A 26,359-nucleotide genomic window follows, 5' to 3' on the forward strand; every position below is an offset into this window, starting at 1 on the left:
CAGGATAAGCCCATCTGCCTCAGGGATATGATATCCCACCTCTGGAACACAGAACACGGATCAATCAGCCAAACCTCATGCAGCTGATGTTCACCGTTAGCAGTGCACCGATAAGAAACACTAAGAAAACAGCGCACTCTTTGGGTTTTTTTGAAGCAATCTCCCAATCTGCAGAGGCCAATAACCTATTTGCCTGACACTTTCAGGGAGTTCTCTGCCATGCCATTCACCATGATCATGGCTGAACACAGTATTCAGTTTTTCAAAATTGTGCTCTCAATTTTATACCCTAAGGAAAACAGGAAACCATTTTATAAAATACCCTAACTTTCCAATGAACTCCAAATAAGTTGCACGTTAATGAAGATTTGTTTTTGTTGGATTGTATTTAAAAGAAATAGTTAGGGATGTGAATAATTGTGATCTGGGTGTGGAAGAAAAACACTATTAATAAATCAAAATAATGGAAAATATGTTTGTCCGAACAATCATATTAGTATTGTATGTTTGGAATTTTCTTTGAGCATACAATGTACCTCGGTACTTGTATACTTTATATTGTACTTTTACAAAAAATGTAATCTACTGTAAACACATTTTATTGACCCGCAGCACTGAGAACAGTGTATGGAATAAGCAGAGGAGATCACAGAATCCAGACAAGAATGCACATGATTTAGGCTACAATTACCATGCCAAAATCTGATTCAAAAATACATCACATTACAAAGCATTAATTTTGATGAAATTCAACCTGGAAAACAGCCCCGGAAAAGATCTATTCTCTTTTAACTACACTCTCACCCTTCGCTCCCTCTGTGGGAGACATGCCGCTGCAGCCAGAGAATGAATAGCTGTCAGCGGCTGTCAGCAGGCTAGCTCACCACCTGCTATTACGACCGCCATGCTCATTTAGAGGCACTGCCATGCTTAACCATACCAGCCTTTTTCAGTGGCAGAACACACTGGAAACCACTCAGAAATGAACGCTGTCCCCCAAGTATAGGGCTGGGTGGAAATTTCAAAGTCTTCAATGAATCGAGTTGTGTGTGTGTGTGGGGGGGGGGGCTTGTTTGTCTATTTCGCCACCCCTAAGGAAAGTACATGAAGGAATCACATAAAGAATTTGTCCAAGACTTTGGTTGCCATCTATCAGGTGACAATTCAAATGCATTATTATTATTATTATTATTATTATTATTATTATTATTCTACACAAATTGTTCATTGTTAAAAATATTTAAGGTCAATCTATAATGATTCAGAATATTAAAATATAACATTGATATTTAGCTAAAAAGCAAATTATATGATATAGTACACAGTACACAGTCATAGTACAATATTCATGTAAGCAAAGACAAAACATAAACATAATTTGTCTTGGAAAGATATTTGCATAATTATTATCTGTGGAATATTTTACAGTAAAGCTTGATAACCGATTAAAAAGCTTGATAACTTGATTAATTAACTGATTAATGATCATCCCCAGTGTTTTTGCAGACAAAATGCCAGACACCTGCAATGTTCATATGTTGAAACATTATGGCTTGTAATTAATAGTGTTGACAAAAGTAATATTTTATTTTACTGGAATTTAGGAAACACTGTTATCTCAGAGCAACATACTAAGCATGGCTGTTGGCTGCAAGCAGGCCAATAATCATGGCAGATAATCATGGTAGAGAATATCATAATTTTTTTTCATAAGATTTTTTTTTTTAGCAAGAACAGTCTGGGCTCAATGTAAGTGGAAGAATTCTGAACGTGTTACATATTGCTGCCCCTAAATATTGCAGTGCATCGAACAGCACCAGTAAGACATAGCTAACTCGGTCCAGGCAAATGCTAATAACTAGATAGCAGAGGTGCACAAAAACAGTGCATACACAGATTCAGTTGAACCCACTTAGTGCACATAAAGTCACAGGGACTGCTCTGACTGGACTGATCTTCAAAAAAAACTCCTAAGACCCAACACACCAGTCAGACCTCTCCATTCTGCAACATCTGAGCTCCTGGTCCCTCCCCACCCATTTGCCCGCACTTCCCAGTAACATCCCCTGTCTGTTCTGGACCCTGGTGGTGGAATAAGAACAGAAACCCTGTGAGAACAAGCCCAAATCTAGACCAAATCTGGACGTCTAGGTTGAGAGATTGTTTCAACATCAACATACTTGGTTATGGTATATACCATCTAGACATTCGGTGAAGTCAGTAACAAGAAAACCCGGCAGATCTCTAAACTTTAAACTGCTTGGAGCCATCACAGTATTTTCCAAATTAATTTGATGAGAGGAGCAGACACATCAGCTAGCATAAAAAAAAAACACTCCTGACTACAGAAGACCCTTTGTTACAGGCTGCACAGTTCATTTTTGATATGAGCCTCAGAAGATAATGATTTTATCTGACTTCAAACCAGAGGAAAAACAATACCAGTAATAAATAAATAACTTAGGAAGAAGGGCCCCACTTCCAGCTCCTTCAGACAGCACGAGCCAAAACTTCTCATTAACATGCAAAGCAACACTCCTGTGCCAGGGCTTTGATATTTGTTTTTTCTTTTTAAAAGTCACCGATGCGATTTCATTTGTATTATCAAGGACAGAAACACGATTCAGAGGCTTACTGTCTGCCAACGTTGATGAAAATACAAGTAACTGCAGAGCGACAAGTACAGAGAACAGAGACGGTTTCTCCTCCAAATTTTTTTGTACTTACAACCCACATGCTTAAAGACCTTTTCAGTAAAGCAAGTTGAAATCAAGTGATATTGTTCTTACACAAAATGTGGACACTAAAAAATGCAGTTCACACTAAAAATGCATTCTTCGACCCTTTCTTGTAAAAAAAAGAAAACATTCACAAACACACAAGTGCACTAGATGACCAACACTTAATTTCAAAACTAGTCTCTCTGAAGTTGGTGGAAGAGTTTTTCTACATTTTTTGGTGCTTTCTGTCCAGCTCCTGAGAGACATGCTGTTATGGAAACACACTGTCTATATCTGATTTCTGCTATTTGACACTGACACCATCCTCTTTATACATGCTGCAAAACATGGTTTGCCAAGCTTGTCTTTCTATTGTAAGTGGTGGGACCACACAGACCCTTGTTGCTGTTGGCTAACAGACACACAAATTCTCTGCAACTCACAGCCAGCTATTCTAATGCCAAATGAAGTTTGGCCCCGGCAATAATAAATAAATAAATGTGGTAGAATTTCCAGTGTGAAAGAAAAAGGACAGTGTTCCAGGATACGCACAATACGTACATAACCGAGGCCCCGACATTCTACTGAAAGCATTCTATTTATTCCATTGTCTGAGACATCATCGTCTGTGAAGAAGCTCAAACCAAATCTGGTCTCACAGACAATTTATAAAGACCACTGGATACACTGATAAAGATTCTCCACCCTTTTTAATTAAAAAAATGGATAGGATCGGTCGCATTGAACCGAATTCTCACGCTAGAAAATCTGTGGTGCGTTACTTATGGCAATCATGTTGCTCACCTGAAACACACACAGCTAAGCACATTTCTGTATGACTCTATAGATTAAGCTATTTGTTGCATTTACAGCAGATCTGTCTCAAACACTATTGAAATCCATTGAAATACTTTGAAAGGCTCCCCAGAGAGCTAGATGAGCCTCCCCAGAGGGTCAGATGGGTGGGGTTTGTACTAGGGGTGCACCGATCGATCAGCCGTGGATCGAAACCAGCCGGTTTTCGCTCCATAACAAGCAATCGGTGACCGGCAGGTTTATTTCTATTTTGGCAGCTCTTTATTCCAGTTTTCTGATGTAAAAAAAAGGTGAGCAGAGTCCATGCGCAAGCTGCATTGGAATGCTTGCTGCTATATCTTTCCCCAAATGTCAGCCGTCTGGAAACAGTACAAAGAGCGTGAAGCAGACATTAAAGGTTTTTCTGGCTGGGTCTTATTTTCGTAATATTTTTCATCAATCCTATCGGTTCAGATAGTATATAGTATTTTAATTAACTGCTTTATTGTCAAGTTTTTGGCTTTTTAGCATTTTTTCCCCTCTATGCCAGTAGCTTTACCATGGTGTCTATAGAGCATGTCAAGATAGGCTACAAGTTCAATGTACCTTCAACCAAGTCCAGTTCATCTTAACCTGTCATTGGGAAGTGAAAATGAATATGAATGTTTACATTTATTTGTCAAAATGAAAAACAATTCTGTGTCAACTGGCAGAGTTGACCGTAAGCAACACTATTCCGTGTGCACGCAAACTTAATTTAGATCGTCGCCTGTGTATTCCGGTTCAAATAAATATAGTCGGCCATCAAAGTGAAGAGGCTCGACAACACCCTTGTGGTTAATAATAAGCTAGGGTAACTATGTTCAGAATTTGGACTTTCAACATTATCTTATAAAGGTTAATCCATGTTAAAATTATTTGTCTCCCATCCAAGTACTAACCAAGCCCACATTTACTTAGCTTCAGCCATTCAGCAGGAGCAGAGTGCATGGTGGTACGGCTGTAATGTGGCTAATGTCAATGGGTAAAAGTGACATACTGTTGGTGGTGCTTTAAAAAAGAATCTGAAGCTGCCCACAGGAGAGAGGAGAGATAGCATGTTTACAACGTCTCCCAGAGGTCTGCCGCTCCCTGTCCTCACAGCTGATGTGCCTCAGATGGAGATGGAACCAAGCCCTCCCAATTGCCATGCACACATTTCCAATAACCAAAGCACATCTCATTGACCTGATTCATTTGAGGTCGGGGATAAGAGGGTTAATCATCTGCAGCGCATGAAAAAATGGTGGTGTCAGTGAGTAGTGGCAGTCATGCACTGATTCCCAGCATACACCTCACAAAACATTTGGGATATTTTTAGGTCCCGCTGTTTGAGATCCAGTCTGACAAAGGCCGCAGCTGCACAGACGTCCACAAGAGGTTTCAAGAACCACTCTCCCAATGATGGTAACAAAGCTCATACAAAACACTGGCTTCCCTTTCTTTAGTCAAGCCCACCATCCAGTCCATTGCCTTGGTGATCTACAGAGTCTGCATATTCTCTGGCAAATGCATTCCACCTTACATCAAACATATTCTTTAAGCCTGACAGAAGTTCAAAAATGCACTGGAAAAAAAGACACAAAAAAATAAAAACAGACAGAAAAACACTATTACGGAGCAATCAAACAGAACCATTACACATGAAAAATTGCACAAATAATTCGGTTTTTACCATCAGCTTCATGACTGAGAAAACATTATTGAAAATATTTCATTGAACTAGAAAGATGAAATAAGGTCTTTAAATGTGAACTATGACCGTTTTATAAAAACACACCATTAAAAAGGACTTTCTTGTTCTGAAGAGTTTTGTTTCATTGCTTCAACATCTGCTATTGAGATAGACCAAGACCAATACTAATCCAACAACCAAACATTTTGTTGCCTTCAGAGAATAACCCAGATGTAGTGAAGAACAACTGCAGACAGAATTGTTAATATTAAATGCTGTTTAAATTGTCATAATGTAATAGCAAAGAACTCTGTTACTAATAAAAAGTATCATAGAATACGTCATTTTCTGGCTCAGCTAAAGCATGATATATTCAGAAAATGTACCAACTACTGCAGCCACATCATTTTTTTTATGTTACCTGTTCAGCCTAATAAATCAGATAATTAATCTGTCCTCTTGCACAGTCAATCCACTATGGCCTCATGTGAAATGTTTAGGTAAACAAAACCACAAGAAACCAGTGTCTGTTCTTAAACTTGTAAGCTAGGCAAAAGGTTATTTCTGGCAACAAACAACAGACACTGCATCCTTTGATTACAACAGACAATCATATTCTCCTTCACAGGCTAGAAAGCAGTATGGTGGTATAAAAAGTGATTTGTGGAGCCACATAGCTCTTACCACTTGTATAAATTCAACATTCTCTATCTCTGAAGTGGTGCAAATACCAGTGGTAAAATGGCAGTGCTTGTGAGTTTGTCTTAATGGATATGCATTTAATTCCAATATGGCTGGAGAGAATGTGCATGAGCCATTAGATGTAATGTGACTTATATGAGCCATAGGGTTTAATGTGGTTTATCAAGGCTGGTAACATCTGTGGCTTTACTGATAGCTGCTGTTTCACACCTGAAAAAATCAGGTGTAAACATCCTGCATGCACATTCCAGAAGGTGCTCTGCTGGCCAAACTGCTGGCCTCCCCATTTACTTTATATTATCAAACCCTTTACTAAGCCAAACCCACAGACACACCTGCTTAACCGCACAGATCATGGGGTATGTATGTGTAGAAAGGCTTTCAGGAGTAGAGGTCAGAGCTTGGCAGAGGTACAGAGTTCTGCAAGAGCAACAAGGGCTCGACCAAGTTCCTGACCATGGGTAAATATCGGTCGAGGCTGCACATGGATATGCGTGACGTCAGCTAAATTTACTTTTGTATCAGATTATCCTTTTTCAATAGGTGGCGGTGATTCTCATGAGCGAATGTTGGACAAATATAAACAAACGAGCCATGGAGCAGTGACTCAGTGCTATAATGAACCAGCGTATTGACTCACTGAATTCCCCCTCCGTCTGCGATGTGCGGATCCCAGCTGCCTCTCTGAATACCAATTACTGCTTGCTTGTTGATGGGGGAGGGAGCCAGCCAGCCAGGCAGCCAAACAGCCAGAGAGGGGGCTGGTGGGAAAAGGCTCAGACAAGAAGGAAGTGAATGCAAAACAAGAAGAGGGGAGGAGGATGACAACACTGTGGCAGTTTTGAGTCAGCCATATTCCTCAAAGCGAAGAGCCAGGGATAAAACAAACAAGCGGGTCGCTGAGCTGCAGAGCTGCAACTTCCCTCAGCCCGTTTTACTGTAGGTCTGCCCGTCCCCATCGTGCAGGGAAAATGCAGGGGCGGGCCATAATGCTGCTCCTAATAGGCTGCACACTAGCAGAGGCAAACCAACGTCCATCCTCATATCGTACATGATGCTGCTAATTTCAGATGTGCTCTCTGCACAAACACACGATTATGTGCGAACAAAGAGCATCTGCAATTCAGTTTTCCACCAACCAACTGTGTTGCCGTAGAACAGGGGCCACCAAGAAAATTGATCTATGCATATTCCAGCCCATCTGTACATGCTGCTATAATGCAGGATGTATGGATCAAAGAGCATTATGATATTAGACAGTGCATGGGGGGCTGCTTTCCTGTGTCTTCTCAGCACTCCTAAGCACTTCTGGTGCTCTACTAGACAAAACAATTCTTGCCTGTTCTACTAGCTTTACATAACAGATGCCAATGAAATAAATTCCGAATGCAGATATTGTCAGGACAAGCGCGCTCAACTGTTCATAAAAACTGAAGGTACCTCTGCACTGATCTTAGTCAAGAAAGAACAATGCCCTTATACTTCACACAGCTATTTTAAGGAGACATCCGTATTTCTAAGAGGGAATTAAAGCAAGGCTTGCAAATGTTATGAGACACCTTTCATTGGCCACATCAAAAACTCATTCTGAATAAAAAGTAAACAAATATGTGCTGCGGTGTGCGCATTGGCGAAGGCAGTCACAAGGTAAGGCAGCATTAATTGATTTTTGAGGGTAAAGCTGGGGGTCTCAGAGGGAGTTTGCCTCCCGCCATGTGGAAATGGCAGTGGCAGCTCCCTTAATTAAAAATGTAATCAATATTTATCCAGTGTTAAAGCTTTGCTTAAGACTCTAACTAGATGGAGGAAAAGGTCCCCAGACGGGGGGAGATGTGAAATTATATTACTTCATCTCACATTATGAAGATTCCTCTAACTTATCAAACATTTTGAAGGATAGATAAATGTAGATCCACAAAAGTGTGAAGCATCATTCTGCCTTTATTTTCATAACTCAAAACCTTATGCTACATGTTCATAAAGTAGCATGCTCCTTTGTACATTTAAATTACTTTTTAAAGACTGATACAATTTAGATCATTAGCCAGGTACTTTTGTTTCAGGTATATGTTACGATCACATTAGTTTCATCATCACAAAACATTACCAAAGAATCCCAACCTGTTTCATCTGAGAGGAGGACATCAGTTTGATTCTGTCATGCTTACCAGATGAAAGCCACGCCTTAAGGCCCAGTTCCACTGGGAATGAGAGCAGTAAAGTTAAAATGAAAGAATTTAATTAACATGATCTCCAACAATAAAACATGCCCAACCAATTATAATGACGTACTTTCTGCACCTGTGGGAAGCACTTGTATATTGATTCACACATGTGCAAAATTATAAATTACTGATGTGTACACAAGCAAATAATGTATAGTTGTTATTGTTCATCATTACTGCTATAATTCCTGCAGGAGGTGGGCATTAACTTCATCTTGGGTATGTATAGAAAGGAAGTTAAATGTTACAAAATGAATAAATGTTTACTTTTTTAACCAGCAGCCACAGCACCTTGTACCCTTCTCATGGCTAACTCTCGAAGCTAAGCATCCATTCCACCCTGTAACCATCTCATAGCCAGCTGCTCAATTTTAAGAAATTGCTCATACTTAACAGCATTATTAAAAATGTATACTCAACTAGAATACTCAATAGAAGGCAAGTGCGCTCATTTGGACACGACCCTGGTCAGGGTCGCTGGCGGGCTGCAGTCTACCCCAGCATGCATTGGGCAAGAGGCAGGAATGCAGCCTGGACAGGTCGCCAATCCATCGCAGGGGACACACACCATTCACTCACACAGCTACCGGCAATTTAGACTCTTCAGTTAGCCTAGCCTGCATGTCTGGGAGGAAACCAGAGCACCCAGAGGAAGCCCGCACATACACGGAAAGAACATACAAACTCCATATAGAAAGCCCCCAGCCGGGATTCAAACTCAGTGCAATCCACTACACCACCGTGACGCCTGGGTATTCTTCCCCCAGCACAGTAACTGGGCCACCGTGCTTGGGAAGGTACCGTCCTTTCGATGAGATGTTAAACCGAGGTCCTAAGTGTAATTATTAAAGACACTTTTTGAAAGTGTAGAAGGTTAACCTTGATCAAATTCCCACAAAAACTGGCTCTCTACATCTGGCCACCTAATCACACCCAAGGTCACACAATACAGTACAGTAGATCACAATGCATTCAATATTTTGAACTGGCTACAGTTAGGAACAAGAGGAGAGATTAAGTTAACTTAGCTACAATATAATTAATAAATATCACCACTGCAATATCAACCGTCACAAATTGCTTAAATTCAACAAAACAGCCTTACTAAAGTCACTTTCTGTGCTTTGAAAACTCCTATGGAGATCAGAATAAACAGGAAGTTATAATCATTAATGCATTACAGAAAGGGAACTTAAAGAAGAGCTTAAATTTTAGATTTGAGAAATAAACCCTTGAAGATTACAGGATCAATTTCTTATTTTCTGATCACCGTGATTAAACTGATTTAACTGCAGAGATATTCCGTGGCCCATAGAGGCCCGTTTCAAAATTTAATCAGGAGGCGCTCTTCTCTCCTCTCACCTTTCAAGAACTCACAGCGAGAATTTTTAAATGCTGTGTTTTAAAAAAAGAGTAGCTGTATTTCAGTCACTGCACAGGGTTACTGTCGTACAGTCACTGCTCACTACTAGCAATACACTAAAATCAGGATATTAAGGGTGTTTAAATGAAGCTGAGAGAAACAGAGAGAAAGGGCTATAGGGGGCTAAATTAACATTTCTACCAGGTCCGCACAAGGTCCATGTCAGGCTCGCGGCAGGTTCCTGCCAGGTCCCAAGGCTCCAATGGACACACCCTGACACAAGTTCTCTCCTGAGTTCAAATCATGTTGTCATGAGAATCTGACCAGAATCAGTCAATATCACACGGTAACATGTCTAATGATAATTCAACTCGAACAGACTACAAAAGAGTCCATTTCACAGTGCAGAAAAATTCACTTCAAATTGCATTTCAATTCTTGGAATCTGTAGTGAATTGAATAAATAACCAGCACAGGGCTTAATGCAACAGCTTGTTGAAAGAGTGTATGGGGGTGCGTGGTGGCTCAACCTGTTCAGGCACTGTTCTGGTGTGCTTATGGGCCCTCTGGTCCCATGTCAAATCGGGACTGTGCCAGTGCCAGTGGCTGCCAGCCCCGTGGGGCAGTACACAATTAGCATCACCTGGGAAGGGTGAGATGACCATGTCCTGTCATGTACCAGGGACCTCCTCTGGTAAGTCACTTCCTCAGCAACACCCACAGTCTGTTAGCCAAGCTAATTCACAGTCTGGGTTTTATCAGTATACCATAGAGTAAAAAAAAGCATTAGCATAGAATTCCACGCTTTAAAGGAGTGAGTGTGTGCTTTTCTGTGCTCTTCTAAGTTGACAGATGAGGCTCATATATTATTATATATAAATTGAGATAATATGGTTCAAACTGTAGAAAATAAAAAGGTATGTGAACTCATATGGTTATATTGGACAAAGGAATTATTTAAATAACATTAATTGCCTTCGAGAAATAAGTCCAAATTAATATCAGTCTTGTGCACATTTTGACTGGTAGCTACACCTACTTGAACAAAACTCTTACTACAGCATGCTTAGTTGGCAGATTTATGAAGTCATGTACAGTCAGCGCTGTAAAGTGTGACAGTATTGTCACACTTTTGATTAAAAAATGCCCCTTGCGAACATAAAAAAACATATTTCTATTGCTTGGTTCAGTTGAGTTACATCATTATTTTTATCATTATTACTGGACTCGAAGTTCAGATTTCTCTTCTAGGATGGACAATTGCCTACATTATGGGAGCTGTACTTGAGGTCATCAGTATCATTCTGTATTGTGCCCCATGAACAGCCTTACACGGCGAGAGGCAGCAACTTTTAAGCAGTAGTGCATTAGTCTATTGGTGTTTACCCTGTGTAGTTGGTTTTGTCCCTTTTTATGGTATAAAATTGAAAATACAGCACTCTCTTATAAAAATCATAATTTCAGCTGAGCTGAATTTTGAACCTAAATTCATTATTTTCATAACTGAAAATAATTCATATAAAAATTCTGATCATAACAATGACTCTTAAAGGGCACCACAAGTCAATAATCTTTCGTTATTATGAGTAATAAAATGGTTGTAATTCATTTGTTCATTTAGAATCACGATTGCAAGAAAAAACTGTGATACTTCCAATTATTAACCTGACTGCTTTGACAAGTACAGAGGAGTAGGACGACCACTTACAGATACTGACCAGCAGAGTTTGAGGATATTTAAATTCTATCAAAGAGGGCCACATTTATAGCCTAGTTTCAATACGCTCAGATACAGACAGCCCTGACATAATTAGGTGCCCAGTTTCATAATAAATAACATGTAATTTGTCATAACATGTCATTTTTAAGTTTAAAGTTTAGAATTTATCAGTAAGGTTTATGCTACAATTTTTTGCTCAGTGCTGCAAAGATTTTGACCTTGCTAGCACCAGAGTTACTTATATTATAGCCATTTTATAGCCATGATTTATAGCCGTGTGTGCAGTGCCCTGCAGAATTATTGGCACCCTTAATTAACATGAACAAAAAATGCTGAATAAAACTCACTTTATTGTTTTTCAGATGTTTTATATGATCAGCAATTTGACAAAAACATAATCTTATTAAGATACCATTGCACGGAGAAGAAAAAATGAACAGGAAATCATTTTTATTATGAAAAAGAATAAAAAAATATTAATTAAAAGGCAAGATTCTTATATTTTGAGTGCAAGATCCAGATGATAAACAACATTTTTCCATACCTTTTTCTGCTGCTCTTTACTAAGGGTGCCAACAATAACAAAGGGCACTGCATATCAATAAAATAAAACAAAATGTCTCTGCTGAAAGTATAAAACATCATTGAGGCATTCCTTTTTCAGAAAAATCATGTTTTCAAATCCTGGTGGTCTGTTCCCAGTCTTTAAGACAGGAGTTTCTGCTGATTTCTGTTCTGCTACCTTAGCACCATGCTTCACACCAAAATTAATCTGCTTATGTGAAAGTTGTACAGTACAAAAGACTGTCCATAAGGCCTGAGCATTTTAAACAGCATTAAAATTGTAAAAATGTGTGGGGTTTGTAAGGTAAACCCTCGGGAAAACATTAAGCAAGCTTTTCTTAGTTCCATCCATCAGAACAGCTTAACCAACTAATTAATCCATAAGGATAGCTCAGCTACCTAATGCAGTTCAGAACAGCTCAACTACCAATTTATCCCTAAGAATAGCTTGGTTTCAAAAATTTGCAAAGCACAGCTTGGAAGTCCACAGACCGGAACCACAAATATTCTGTGGTTTTGTACAAAGCACTCGATCCTGCAATAAGCCTCTTCTCCCAGACACAGGGAGAAAAGGCTCAGCCATGTCTAACCCTGACATGCTCAGTATCCACAGTATCAGCATCTACAGCAAAAACCTTTTCATGGTATATTGTGGAGAATATGACCCTATAACAGGGTCCAGCAATACTGTGATTTTTTTCAATCAATATATTAACGAAAAATAGGTAAATAATTGAATATATTCTATACATATTTTATGACAAACCTTGGAAGCGACCATATACTGGAAATAAAAGACTACATGGCTCGTTAACAATTCACTCTTATGTTCCCCCTCCAATTTTTTCAGATACCAGAAATGTAAAATATATAAATAAATTAATTAATAAATAGGCCTAAATACAGTATCGTGACAACATTTGATAGTACAGAGAGGATCTTGCCTTGGAGAATTCAGTGCAGACTTAAGCACATTTTAGATTCTTAAGGACACACATTCAATATTAGTTAAATTGTCATACTGTCAGTGTTAATATAAGTTTCACTTATTGAAATATTGCTGGACCCTTGCACAGACACAATATCTCGGTCCTTGATTTGCTGATTTTTCTGATCTCTGGAGCATTCAAAAACCGTGACCTTTTGAATGGTTCCCTTTACATTCCTACAATTGCAGGCACAGATGAACATAACCAGAGTGACAGGGGAGAGAGGGAGGCCTGCCTTTGCCACTGCAGCAGTGTATTGTGTGTAGGGCACTCCTGTGACAGGGGAGAGAGGGAGGACTGTCTTTGCCACTGCTGCAGTGTATTGTGTGTAGGCCACTCCTGTGATAGGGGAGAGAGGGAGGCCTGCCTTTGCCACTGCTGCAGTGTATTGTGTGTAGGCCACTCCTGTGATAGGGGAGAGAGGGAGGCCTGCCTTTGCCACTGCTGCAGTGTATTGTGTGTAGGCCACTCCTGTGATAGGGGAGAGAGGGAGGCCTGCCTTTGCCACTGCTGCAGTGTATTGTGTGTAGGCCACTCCTGTGATAGGGGAGAGAGGGAGGCCTGCCTTTGCCACTGCTGCAGTGTATTGTGTGTAGGCCACTCCTGTGATAGGGGAGAGAGGGAGGCCTGCCTTTGCCACTGCTGCAGTGTATTGTGTGTAGGCCACTCCTGTGATAGGGGAGAGAGGGAGGCCTGCCTTTGCCACTGCACCACTGCAGCAGTGTTTTGTGTGTAGGCCACTCCTGATCCACCAGCTACCGCCGGAATCCAGGAGCCAGCCTCGCAGGCAGCTCTGCACTCCGTCTGTCCCAGCAGACAAGTATCAGCTCCTTCCCTCTGGCCACGAAAAGTAATCAGAGAGCCAAACAGTCTCCCTAGGACCCCACTCCTCTGTTTAATCACATCAAGCGACAGCCGCAGGGCATCAGGGCCAGCTGCAGGTGCAACAGCCAATCCCGCAATATCCTGGAATCGGTTTCGGCGTAATACGCACCGCACCGTCTCAAGCGGCGAGTCGGGCCTCAGGTTTCCTGACACGCTACGCGGTCTGCTGACATCACATCCATCTGCTTTGTTTGGGGTTTCCTTCTCTGGGGAGCCTATATTTAGTACTATGTCATAAGCAGTTGGGGTATTCTGCCATTCTGTCGGGGCATCATTCTGGCTCGTGCAAACACTTTCCAAAGTCACAGATCAAAGTGACTGGCAAAATTTATTATCATTTTGTTTATTTTGTATTATTACGACCCCAGTGTTACAAAAGGTTATATTAGAAATGTTAAAATGTACAAAATATATGTATCGTTATTATGATAAAAATGCAGGAGTAGTTGGTAATGCTAGTTAGATTTTTTTATCTGTGGAGGGGGGAAAAAGCCACCAATAAATACAATAATGAAGTAAATCCATTATGACAGTGGAAAGATATGATTCTCATACTGTCTGCCTGCTGACTGCCACTCGCTTTGTTGACGTTATGTCACTAGCAAACCTAAGTGAAGGAGGAGAATTGGAGACTGCTGGGATATTCCACTCTTCCATGTCTGCAGATGACAGGGCGCAAGACGGCCATCACTTCCACTGTAACACACAGCACAGTCTACACGGGGTATTCCAGTTTCCCACATGCAATGGCATGGAATCCCAAGGATACACATACTTGCACAGCATTGTTCGTCTTGCACCGTATAGTTCCTGTCGAAATGCTGTTTATATAATACATTTGAACAGTAGAACAATAAAGCACTCCATCGTTAAGAATGATTTCCAACTTAGTCATATTAATCCGTTAATCTATTAATTAATAATCAATTGTTGCAGCAATTACTTTTCTGTTTCTTTTCAGCATCATAAATGTGCTGAGAAAGGCATTTAGTTTAAAATGTGCAGCCTGTTGCACAGCCCAGTATCTCATGGCCTTAAGTACAAGATCACAAGTGTTAATTTCTCATTACAGCAGCTGAAATAAAAGCTGTTTCTGCAATTAAGAATGATGGCTACTTGATTTACATGACAGTATTAGTGAAACCACTGAAGTTCTGAACATTCCCCAGTCTACTCTCATGATCAAAGAATCACAGTCATGCCATTTCTGCCGAATCGCAAAATAATTCAAGTCAAATGATTCATTCACTTATATTTTCTTCACACAAACATGCTTGCTCCAATCATTTGAAACTATAGTCTTTTATGCATCAGCTTTTATTAATATACCACTTGTAAAGAATAAAAGGACTTTAGCTGACCTCTAACAGAAGACCAGATCTCTAACTCACAACACAGATGCAACTGTACTCTATCACACAGCAATGAAAAACAGGGAGACAGAAAAAAATGGTAATTTTCTCTACCTTTTAAAGTACAAACACATGGGCAACACCAGCCTCCCACAACACACACTGAGCCCCATTATCTTAAGGTCAGGGGCAAAATTTACTCAGTTCAGGTCAGTGACAGGCAGGGCAGTGCACAGACACTTTGGGGGGTATAGGCTCAAAATACAAAAGGGCACCTGTGGTAAGTTTAAAAGAATTTGGTGCAAACAAAAAGCAGTGTTCATTTTTATTTATTTTTAGTCATATTCTTCTTACTAAACTGCATTTTATTTTTTATCACATTTTTGTCATTTGAATAGTTTTAATGAATGAAAACTAAAGTTGTTTCAGTCAATGAAAAGTACTTTCAGTCAACAAAAACAAACTGTTTTACTAAACATATTTACAATTTTAATTTCACTAGAATGTAGTTAGAAATGATTACTGACTGACCTTTATGCACAGATGCCTCAATCATCATAATTCAGGGCTTTAGATTGCGATCAAAAATTATATCAACGTGAAGTGATTTACTATAAAACCTCAAGTTAACAGCGCCAGTTTCTAATAAACGCAGGGATGGAAGTCATTTTTGCAAATAAACACTGAGAGGTAGTCTACTGTATGCATATGTGATATGCTATTGCTAATGCCTGCTTTCTTGATAGGATTTCAATAAGACTGCTAGCCATTTAGCCCTTTCATCTAATGGGCGCTAGATCACTTGTTCTAAACTAGCTAGCTCATAACTAATTATGAAGTTAGCTAGAAAAAGTACCATGAATGGATTTTATTGGTGATTTTAGCAATAAGACTGATACCAATATGTAGCATTACGAACAGAGCATAACAGATGGCACAAAATATCCATTTACTATTTATCAATAGTTGCCTATTATATATACAACTATGTTTTTTACTGTATTTTGTAATGCAACTTAAGGGGAGACAGATGCTTGTCCAGGGTCTTACACACGATGAATATGTGCCATACTATTTGAAAAATAAACAACTATTAGCTTACAACATGGTATAGCTAGATCTTATAGCTCATCTTAATATTACAAAGTATATAAAAAGGTTGGGACATGCACCATTTGCAGGCTCGTTCCTGTAGGAATATTACCAATTCTGAAACTCTCTTCAGAAGTTATTTATCCATCTGTACATCATAGACCACATCTTACTCTATGCAGAGGTGATTTCTTAAAGGTAAATAAGGTAAAGAAAGTGCAACTGAAGTAAATTAACGAAGCTAGCTTCCTAAGTTGACTGCAGAATAAGCAACCAGTCACGCAACATAAGAGGGGTAAGTCCAGGGTTTTTGTCTCAATGACACTGTTTTTGCAATATGCCCAATGGTAAGTGCAGGAGTAAGTAGGCTACGCATGGCTTATGCTGCATTTTCTTTTCCTTGGAGTCATGAAATTTGTCCATACATCCCTTTTCTTCTTTCTCCCAAAAGCCGGCTGGGGTCTGATGGGCATTAATGTATAGCTGCCTGATCATCGTGTTTTTCCCAGTTAGAACGTTATCCAATCATGTGTGTGCACCCTTTGCAAACTCTACCCCATTGCATGCAAGCGACAATAATGATTGGATGAAAGCTACTGATATGGTGAGCCAAGCTGTGCCATACATTCTGATTGGGTTCTGTCAAATCTTTATGATGTATAGAATTTGGAAAGTGCTGTGCATTTCACGCCACTTAATTGTCCAATCGTCTATTGATGACGCTTTTGTCTCCACTTTATTCATCAACAATAATGTTACTACTTTTCACCTTATTTTTTGTCAACAAAGGTGGGTTTTTATTTAGTTATCATCTTGTATTTGTCACAGAAAAAATGTTGCTAACAAACATTTTTTGTCGCAGTTTTCAACTAAATTAACATTGGCCAAAAGTGTATAGGTCCATGTACCAGGTGACAGGTCTTCCACAAAACAACCATAAAATGGCATTCAACAGATTCAAGGTATCAATGTCCAGGAACTATCCAACATGGCCACTCTCATCAACAGCATCAAATTCCCTCGAGCCAACCTATGAAGCTGATGCCTGGTTAGAGGGAGGAAGATAAAAACCAAGTTGACTGCATGTCAATAAAATTCAGTGCCCTCAGTGAGATGGCCCCTGTCAACAAGACCCAAGCCTTCTCGACATCACCGCTCGTTCACTTCTTACTCCATCACGTAACGTAGCTATAGTGGTTCATTTATTAACAAATATTCAACAAAAGGTTACCAATTTAACAGCACATTTACCGTACAAGTATGAGGCCACGCTCCAACTTAACTGAGCAACCATAATTGCTGCTTGCTGTGATTCCTGTCATTTAAAATGAGACAACCTTTTAAAATAAAAGCCATTCATTTAGTTGCCATTTTACAAAGCAAATAATGGACCAATTAAAAAGGGCTACATTGTCTATATTTTCATAAACTGGAAGAGATTTGTTGACAAAAAAACAGACAAAAAACAAGTATAGACACTTTCCTTTACCCGTCACCCTATTTATTGCAACTGAGATGCCACAGGTTATAGCCATATCTAAAACAGTAATCTAAATGAATGACCAGAAAGTCAGAACAATTGTTAGAAATCCGGCATTGAATCATCCCATTAAAAATCCTTTAGTTACTGTGGTGCAGCAAGTAGGAAGCAGCCTACTATGTATACCCCATAACGCCCCAGTGCAGAGAAAACCTTTCGGGTATTATTATTCATTTATTTTCAAAATTATTATTATTATTATTATTATTATTATTATTATTATTATTAATACATTGGGAAGAATACAGTAATACATACACCCCTGCAGTGCAAAAACTCAAAGCACCAGGCCACAGGAACAGACTGCATTCTGGTTGCAACAATTAAATACACGTTTTCCGTTTTCTTGACACAACAGCCATACTGGACAGGTCGTCGAACATAATGCACACAAACCACACGGTTCAGTCGTACTTGAACGGTGGCGACACAAAAATGACCAAAAGGCATAGCTACATCTGTTTGTCTGGTTAGTGGGATTGGAACATTATTTTACCCTGGGAGAAAAAGTCATTTAAGTTTTCCAGGCCAATCTCGCATATGAACGGCGCTTAACATATCGTGGTTTCAGAATGTGGTATGAATTGATATATGATCAAGTACTTGGAGGATTTAGCACTGACTGCGGTGATGCAGTGTTTAAAAGTAGCCAAGGACAGCAAGAAAAGGGAATGCAGACAGTTAGACAGCATTGTCAAATGCAAATGTCCCGCATTCGCATTTTTATCTCGCTACAGTTCTGTAATAGGCTATATCATTTAAGAAATAAATCAGCATTTTCTCTTGACAGATCGTAGAATGTGCACATTTTGTGTTAGATCTTGCATGCAGAAGCCTACTTTACTCTATAAACGTTAGCGCGTTAGCAGGCTAACTTACCTACTTAAACTCTCTCCAGAACGCCAAGATTCCAGTAACCACGTCTATTTTTTTAAATTTGAAATTCTTCCTTTTCCTTAATGCACAGATCTCTCCATGTTTTTCCTAAACCCGGACTTCCAGCATCAGCAGGTGGACGCGCCTCTCGATGGAGACAGCGCGATTCTCAGCCCCTAACACTCCATTTTATATTGCAGAATTATTCGTATTCCATGAACAAGGATTTCAACCATTCCATTTCCAAGTGATTCTTAGATTTTAAGGTACAGTCATACTTGTTCCTCTCCGTACGTATTCCTAACACAGCTTCGGTTGTTCATCCATCTACAGCAAGGTGCTAGATGCTGCCATTGTTACGCTGTTTTTTCAGCTTTGCCCACCTCCCCGATGACGAACGTACGCCTCTCACCCTCTCTCCTTTTCACTCCGACCTGTCATAAAGAGCGCGCCCACCCAGTGCACGCGAGGGCGCGCACCGCGTCACGGGCACGCTAAGGAAAACAGGTGCTTTTTTCTCCCAGAGAAAAACTTACCGTCAAGGCGTTCTAATAATACATATTGAACCATGCTAGTGTCTCTAAACAAAGATAACAGCACGTTTGGGAGGGACATCGATTTCTACAACACTGCGTGTATGAATAACATGGAGAATATGCACTGAATACAATTAAATCGTATTATTACGGAGTCAAGAAAATGGAATGACAGACATACAATAGTTTGTTATCTCAGATGACATCCAGAGTTACTGTGGTGCTGGCTCTCTGAAATACTGCATTTAGTCCATGGATCTCAATTTTATTATTTTAGTATTTAGTTATTTGATTTGGAAAAAAGGTAATGCAATTCAAAATAATTATCAGAGGGCTTTTATTTAACATTAAAAATAATGAATTTGGTAACTGACTACCAAAAAATAAAACTTAAAAAATTTCTAGACTGAAACCACTTTTCATTCGTACATAACACAACTGCTGTGTTAATCACACCTCAATTTAAAGAGCCAGTTTTTCCAATTTGATGGGCATATTCATTTTTTTCAAATGAGGTGCAAATGTAAACGATCTCAATGGAGACAATTGCTCCTAAGTATTTTCATGAACACAGTTGCAAGGACACAGATCCATCTGATTAAAGGGACAAGCTGTTTAAACAGCTGTTCTTTGTCTTTCTGAAGCAGATTAGTATTTAGACAACATTGTCACAAAGCTAAATGGCTTTTCAACCCCTATTTGTTCCCATGAAGCTTCGTTGTAATTAGAATGAGAAGGGATGTGAGATGAGATGGTGGAAGTAAACCTCCAATCACAAGCAGGGATTGTAGGGGCATGCAGGAATAACTCCAAATGTGTCCATCCATCTGATCAAATCTATACACGTTTAACAACGTATAACAAAACTGGTTGAATTGCTATTATTGATACATCATTATTTTGACACATTTAACAATAGTATATTATAGGCACAGATATATTAATTTAAATATTCATTCTTAACACGCATTGAGTATTTGATTGATGCAACTGGCTATCCCCCTCTCTGCATTGTCTTTTATCCGAGTCACAATGGCTGTCTACACTGGGCTCACATGGGTGGAATGAACTTCCCATGGTGGTCAGAATCATTGGCTATCTTCTGATGCAGATGAATGACTCTTCAGACTGCATCTTGGTTCTCCTCTCATCCCCAAAATATTCTGGTTCTTGGTTAGCACAGTTAACTTGCACTAGTGCTTCAGTGAAGTTGTTATCTATACGTGCTGGTCTAGGAATGCTGTCAGCCAGGTGTGGGACTATTGCTCATGTTAATCAATCAGGTGAATACAGTTATACTTCTCCTACATCGTGAGTCACTCTAAATAAGAGCATCTGCAAAATGAATGTAATGTAATGTGATGATTACGGTTTTATCCTGTCATGCACATCCCTAGACCCAACCATTATCCTAACAACATGCAAATTCTAAAACTAAAACAGGTTTGGGACAGAATCTACACTGCACTCAACACTGACAGATGAAAAGGGCCTTGCGATGTGCGTCTGATATACAACCTCGCTGTGCTTTACATTAGGAGAAAAAAAGAGTCCAACAAAAGCATGTTATTTCCCGACATATCTCAACCAACAATTATGAACTCAATGCAGACCAAAAAAAGGAGTGCCAATGTTAATGTAATTTTCTGGTGGGCAAGGCTTAGCAGAATAGCATTAAACTAGGTTAAAATGTTGTACATATCATCTATCCGGAGGAACACGTCCACACTATTATTCTAAGGTAATATGAATCCTTTATTAGGGCTACGTACGTCACTTTGTAGTCCTCGGATAGTGCCTAATACCAAATGTAATGTAAATTGCATACAGGCACATCAAAAATAGCAGATTTGATTCTGCACTTACAGAATGTCTATTCCCACAGCTTCAGTTTCATATCCACGAGTGTAGGAAACATCCTCTTTACTAAATACACTCTAAAAACCTGAACCCCGATTTACTTCTATTTTATTGCTGTAACATTTTTATACTAAAAATACTAAGTTTATTTTAAATCAACTTAGTATTTTTAGAAACTTGAAATCATGTTACTTATGCCTTAAAAATTGAGTAAATGTTATGGATAATTTGAGTTGGTTCTGATTAATTAAAGTTATTACCATGAAAAAGAAAACTGAGAGAATATCACTGTAATTCACATCTTCTGAATAAGCACAATTCATAACAATATCAACTTCAAGTCCATATGCTTATGACAACGCTGTAACAGTTTTGACAAACCACTACTTTTTTCTTGCTTCTGGCACTACGTCTTCAAAAAAACATGCACTCTTAGCAGCAAGAGAAGTGTTTTTATTAAGTAGAATGCAAGGGGGTCCTTCCCACACAGCAAGATCTTACATTGTGTTAATTTACCCTTAAAGTCATACTATGCAGGATTTTCACCTTGATATTATACATTATATATTACACCTTAAAAATTATACAAAATCAACCTACTATGACGCACTGGCAATCTGTGTCTGTGTGCACTTCTGCCCAGACCTTGCTGGTCTGCCTGTATTTGTTAATCTAAAAAGTGTTCAGGAGGTTTCTGGGTGTGATCCTTTTTTAATTGTGGGTTGTATCTGAAAAGCATGTGGCCAATAGAAGAAGAAGAAAAAGAAGAAGAGGATATGTGTATGGATTGGCTACAGAGCCCAGTGGCGCGTTTTCAGCTGGCTTAGTGCTGGAGAGTTAGGGTCACCTTGGTGATGAACCTAACAAACCATCTTGATTTGGAATGTCTATTAATTTTAAGTTCTTAAATCAAATGCCTGGTCTATTCTTAATAATTTAAGTAAATTCCAACAAAATGGTTAATAATATTTAAGCAATGTGATTTGTTGGTTATATCCTCATTTCATTTAATAAAATAAGCTTAAATAATACAAGTAAATCTCATACAAAATAACTTATTGGGCTTACAGCCATTTATTTAGGTATGGCCAACTCGAATAATCACTTCAGTAAGTTTTCACAGTGGCAGCGTAACTTTTTTATTATTGTCACATTTACAAGGCAACTGAATTATTTTTTACAGTGTATGAAAACCCAAGTAATTTTATGAGGTACAATTTTCACTTTACTCAAAGCCATGAACAAAGGCTAAATGATCTCCATAGTAACATATATTGTGACCAGGGGTTTTAAAAATAAATTTCTAATACGCTGAAAGTGTTTTGGGTCAGCAGTAGTTCACAGCAGTAGAACGGTAACACACGTCAGTGCTTGCAGGCTTCAGATCTGAATGTAGTATTAGCCAGATATTCATTTATGTAGGAAAGAACGAATACCCAAAACAAATTTAATATGGCAATGTTTTTACCTATATCAGTTTTTGTTAGGTATATAAAAGGCTTCAACACACAGGCAAAGCCCCAACTTCTGTGAATACTCAATTTTACACAAAGTTAAATCTTTGATAGTTAAATGTTCGATACAAGTAAAAAATGAATGAAGCTCCTGGATCTTAAAGTAAAGAGACCCCCCAGCAGTATGAAATGGGCACAGAACATGACTCCTGCAGTAACAAAAAGGCACAGTAGTCTAGAACTGCTGCAGGGGAAGAAATTTTATATTGTACTCTTATATAAATACTGCCCAGCAGCAATATTTTATGTCTTAACCTTATTTAAATTATCCACAACAATAAGATTTTTCATTCCTATTAACTTGGGACATTAACTGGCTGCTAGGTGGTTCATTTGGTTAAGGCACCACGCTGTGGTGCATGGATGACCCTACGGTCTTGGATCGAATGCAGACCGCGCCAGTGCCAACCGTGGCCGGTAGCTTCATATGGGAACTCATAATTGGTGAGTGCGTCGCCCACAGTATGGGAGAGTTCAGTCTGTTAGTTGTTTGCGTCTCATCAATGCTTGAAAAAGCCACCTAAAAAATGTCTTCCTCAGACTCAACTGAATGCATGCACGGCTGCGGGCTGCAGACTGTGGCGTGACAAGAAGCAGGCAGGTGACACCATGTGTTTCAGAGGAAAAACCATGCATGTATTCACTCCCAAATCAGCAGTGAGGATTGTGTATGAACGTGGCTACAAATAACCAATCAGACATTCCACATGTGCTGCCAAATTTTTGAGGGAAAAAAACTTAATTAATAGCGAATCACATTAAATCACATCTCACGAACCTCTCCAAAATGTGTTCACAAATTCAGGGATTGAAATTTTTGGCCCCTCCTTTAATCTAGGATAGAGGAACTGCCCGAGCCATGCCTTGCCAACAGTAAATGTCATCTATTTAAGTAAGTGATGCTATCAAAATGTGATTCAGAGCAGAAAACGCTATTTCAAGACTCCAGTTGAGGCACAGCAAGGCACAGGCATGTGACCTCTGCTATTTTGTACCAGAACTGCAGTCGCTGTGAATAAGTGCATCGGCTAAGTGACTGCAATGTAAAGTAACTGTGTACTTGCTAATCTGGGCAGAGCTCCAAGTGTGCAGTACAAAGCTGGTATCCTGTTTCTCAGGGGAGATTTGAAGAGGGGATTATGTATGGTCGACTTGTTCCTCAATAATGTTCTCATTCATATTGGTCCTAGTCTGCGCTCAAACTCAAAGACATGGCCCCAATATTAATATTCTTTGTATATGCTACATTTAAGAGAAATACAACCCAGTGATTTTAATACCAAATCTTAACCGGTTTCATACAGAGACAGACATAAATGAACATTTAACACTCCCAAAGTCAACAGAAATATCTAAATTCTCAATTTCTTTTTAGGGAGAACAATGTTTCTCCATCTCAAGCACACTGCTTTTACTGGTTCTTTGCAGTCACGGAAGAATAGGTTTCTTTACTGTGGATCAGATCAGGCAGTAACCTTGGATTTCATCTCATTCTGGTTATTGTCATTTTTGATTATTTGACTTCATCTGTCCTCATCAGTGCAGCCTATGTATGACTGTAAACCTTTCTTTGGCTCAGAGCGCTGTGCTAAGGCACTGAAACGTCTCACAACGCATCTTCCTGGGCATTTTACGGGACATTTGGTTGGTCGGAGGATAAGACCACACATGAGAAATGACATACCATCCTCCCTTTATGAGACATCTTATAGCAGAGGTTTGCTTCCCCGTGGCTGGCTGAGCCACAGATCTTATTATACTTTTTTTGCAACCCTCTGCATGTGTGAAAGCATTATTCTGAAGAACAGAGGGAGGTTGCCCTCATTATCAACTCCTGCAGCAATACAGAGGCATGGCAGTCTAGAAAGCTTCAGATATGGACATCTGTGCCTGGCACACTTCATTTGCTGTTCAATCACATCCCAGCCAAAAGCAGTAAATATTTCTGTGGAGAAAATAAATCTGAGAAATGTACTGTATCATTTCATTACTGATTTTAGGCAGATGTTTGAATCGCTTCCCAGGTTCCTCTCACAAGGATTACTCAATTTCTTTCTTTCCTGAGTTTCTTTGGAACCAATGTGCCAGTATAGGAATGAGAACATTTCCTTTTACAGGTGGGACAGTAACTGATTCCCCTGTGAAAATGCACATCAACAGTTCACAATAGAACCTCTTCGCCTCAACATCAGCTTATCTTTTTTGTGACTATGGCTTGATCATGTGATGGGCCAAGTTTACTTCATATGAAAAGAACAAAATTACAAATTAATTAGCTTCAGTTCTCCATAGAAATGATATTCCAGGTGTAAACAATATTTGCACTAGTTTGTGGTTTATGGCCAAACCCAAAAACACTTGAACAGAGCATCCACTTGTTAAGTGTTCAGAGATTAGGATTAAGAACTGGCTAGCAGGCTTGCCAGCTCAGATAACTATAAAGTTGGTAATGGTGCAGAAATTGAGGTTGGCTTGCTAAACATTGGGGCAAGCCACATGTTTTATTTCAGTCTTTCCTGTGCAGATATACTCAAAAGGCTGATGTACAGAATGCTGTTTGGCAGTCAAATTACCAGTTCAGGGCCAAATTACCTGAATGAAAGCAGGCAAATATACGTAGCATAGTTCAGAAATAAGGCTTGTTTAGTTTCTGTGAAACATACAGATGAAAGCTTAATCAAACTTCATATCATTTTCCTATCAATAGTTTGGTACTCAGACAGTTTTTCAGGAAACGATTTATAGTCTTGATTTACATGTTTTGTGTATTTGAATAACCTGGCTTTTTATGTTGAACACATTTTTATTAAGATTTGTATTTCCTGTACCAACTCCACACATTACAATAGACATTTTCAAAAGTTTCTGTGTGGCAGAAACACAAGGGGTGGCATATTGTTACCTCTGTTTTAAGCTTTAGGGTCCAAGGCAATCGCTTGACTGTGTCTTCCTACAATTGGGATACACTGAATAAAGGATTGCACTCAAATTAAGATAACACTTCCTCAAGTGGTTTAGAGAAATTGAACAGTGTGCAAGACATTTTACAACCACAGTCACCTTGAAATTTCTCAAATAGGTTGCACAGCTCCAACAGTTCCTGTACATCTTTGAAAAAAGCTTGTAATTTTCCATTAGGAAAGGACCCTTTAATCTGCACTGTACCCCATATTCTCCCTTACAAAAAAATCACGTGAAATTCGTCATTTCACATGTGAGAATCACAAGCTCACATATGAATTTAACCTTTTCACATATTAATTAAAATATTCACATGTGAAAAGAAGATGTCACATGAACTAGACATTTGTACATGTGACTGTTTTTTTCACATGTGAATGAAAAGTTCCATGTGAAAAACATGTAATATGAAATCATGTGAAATTCCACATTTTTACATGTGACTGACTTTTTCAAATGTGAACTACAATTTTCACATGTGAAAACAAAACATGTGACTTGAAAAAGTTATCTTTTCCCGCTCTCATCTTTTAAGTGGGATTATTTCTTATAGTTCAGACCTGGGTCAAATACATATTTGTTTTGGATTCAAATATTTTTCTATGCTTTAGTGATCTTGTCTGGTGTATTGGAACCAATGAAATACTCTCAAACACCCGCCTTCTGGTCATATTGGCAGGCTCAATTACACCAGGCAAGGTCAACAGAGCACAGAAAAGTTCGTGAATCCAAAACAAATACGTATTTGACCCAGGTCTGGTTCACATGTGTACTCTTCACATGTTGGGTGTTCACATGTGGTTTCTAGACACATTTTTTTTGAATATGTCATGTGATTCTTTCGTCAGGGCCCACACAGTATCCTGCACTGAAACTGCTGCGGTCAGATAAGTAGTGCACCCTGTGGCTCAGTGGCAGTCAGGTCATTCCCACTATCAGCAGGCGTTCCTT

General features: G+C 39.2%; 1 protein-coding gene across 4 annotated transcripts in view; it reads right to left on the bottom strand.

The window, feature by feature from the left end:
- Positions 1-18,982, bottom strand: part of LOC135262880 (neurite extension and migration factor-like) — a 51,597-nt gene extending 32,615 nt beyond the window's left edge. The window contains exon 1 of one of the 4 annotated variants that reach the window (XM_064350250.1): positions 18,816-18,982. The gene's annotated coding sequence lies outside the window, so the exon portion shown is untranslated. Of the gene's footprint in view, positions 1-6,571; positions 9,086-18,540 lie in introns of those variants that run through there. The other 3 variants (XM_064350249.1, XM_064350248.1, XM_064350251.1) reach the window with 3 other exon arrangements.
- Positions 18,983-26,359: the final 7,377 nt, after the last annotated feature.

Source organism: Anguilla rostrata, chromosome 9 (assembly GCF_018555375.3).
Source record: "Anguilla rostrata isolate EN2019 chromosome 9, ASM1855537v3, whole genome shotgun sequence".
NCBI classification, from domain to species: domain Eukaryota; kingdom Metazoa; phylum Chordata; class Actinopteri; order Anguilliformes; family Anguillidae; genus Anguilla; species Anguilla rostrata.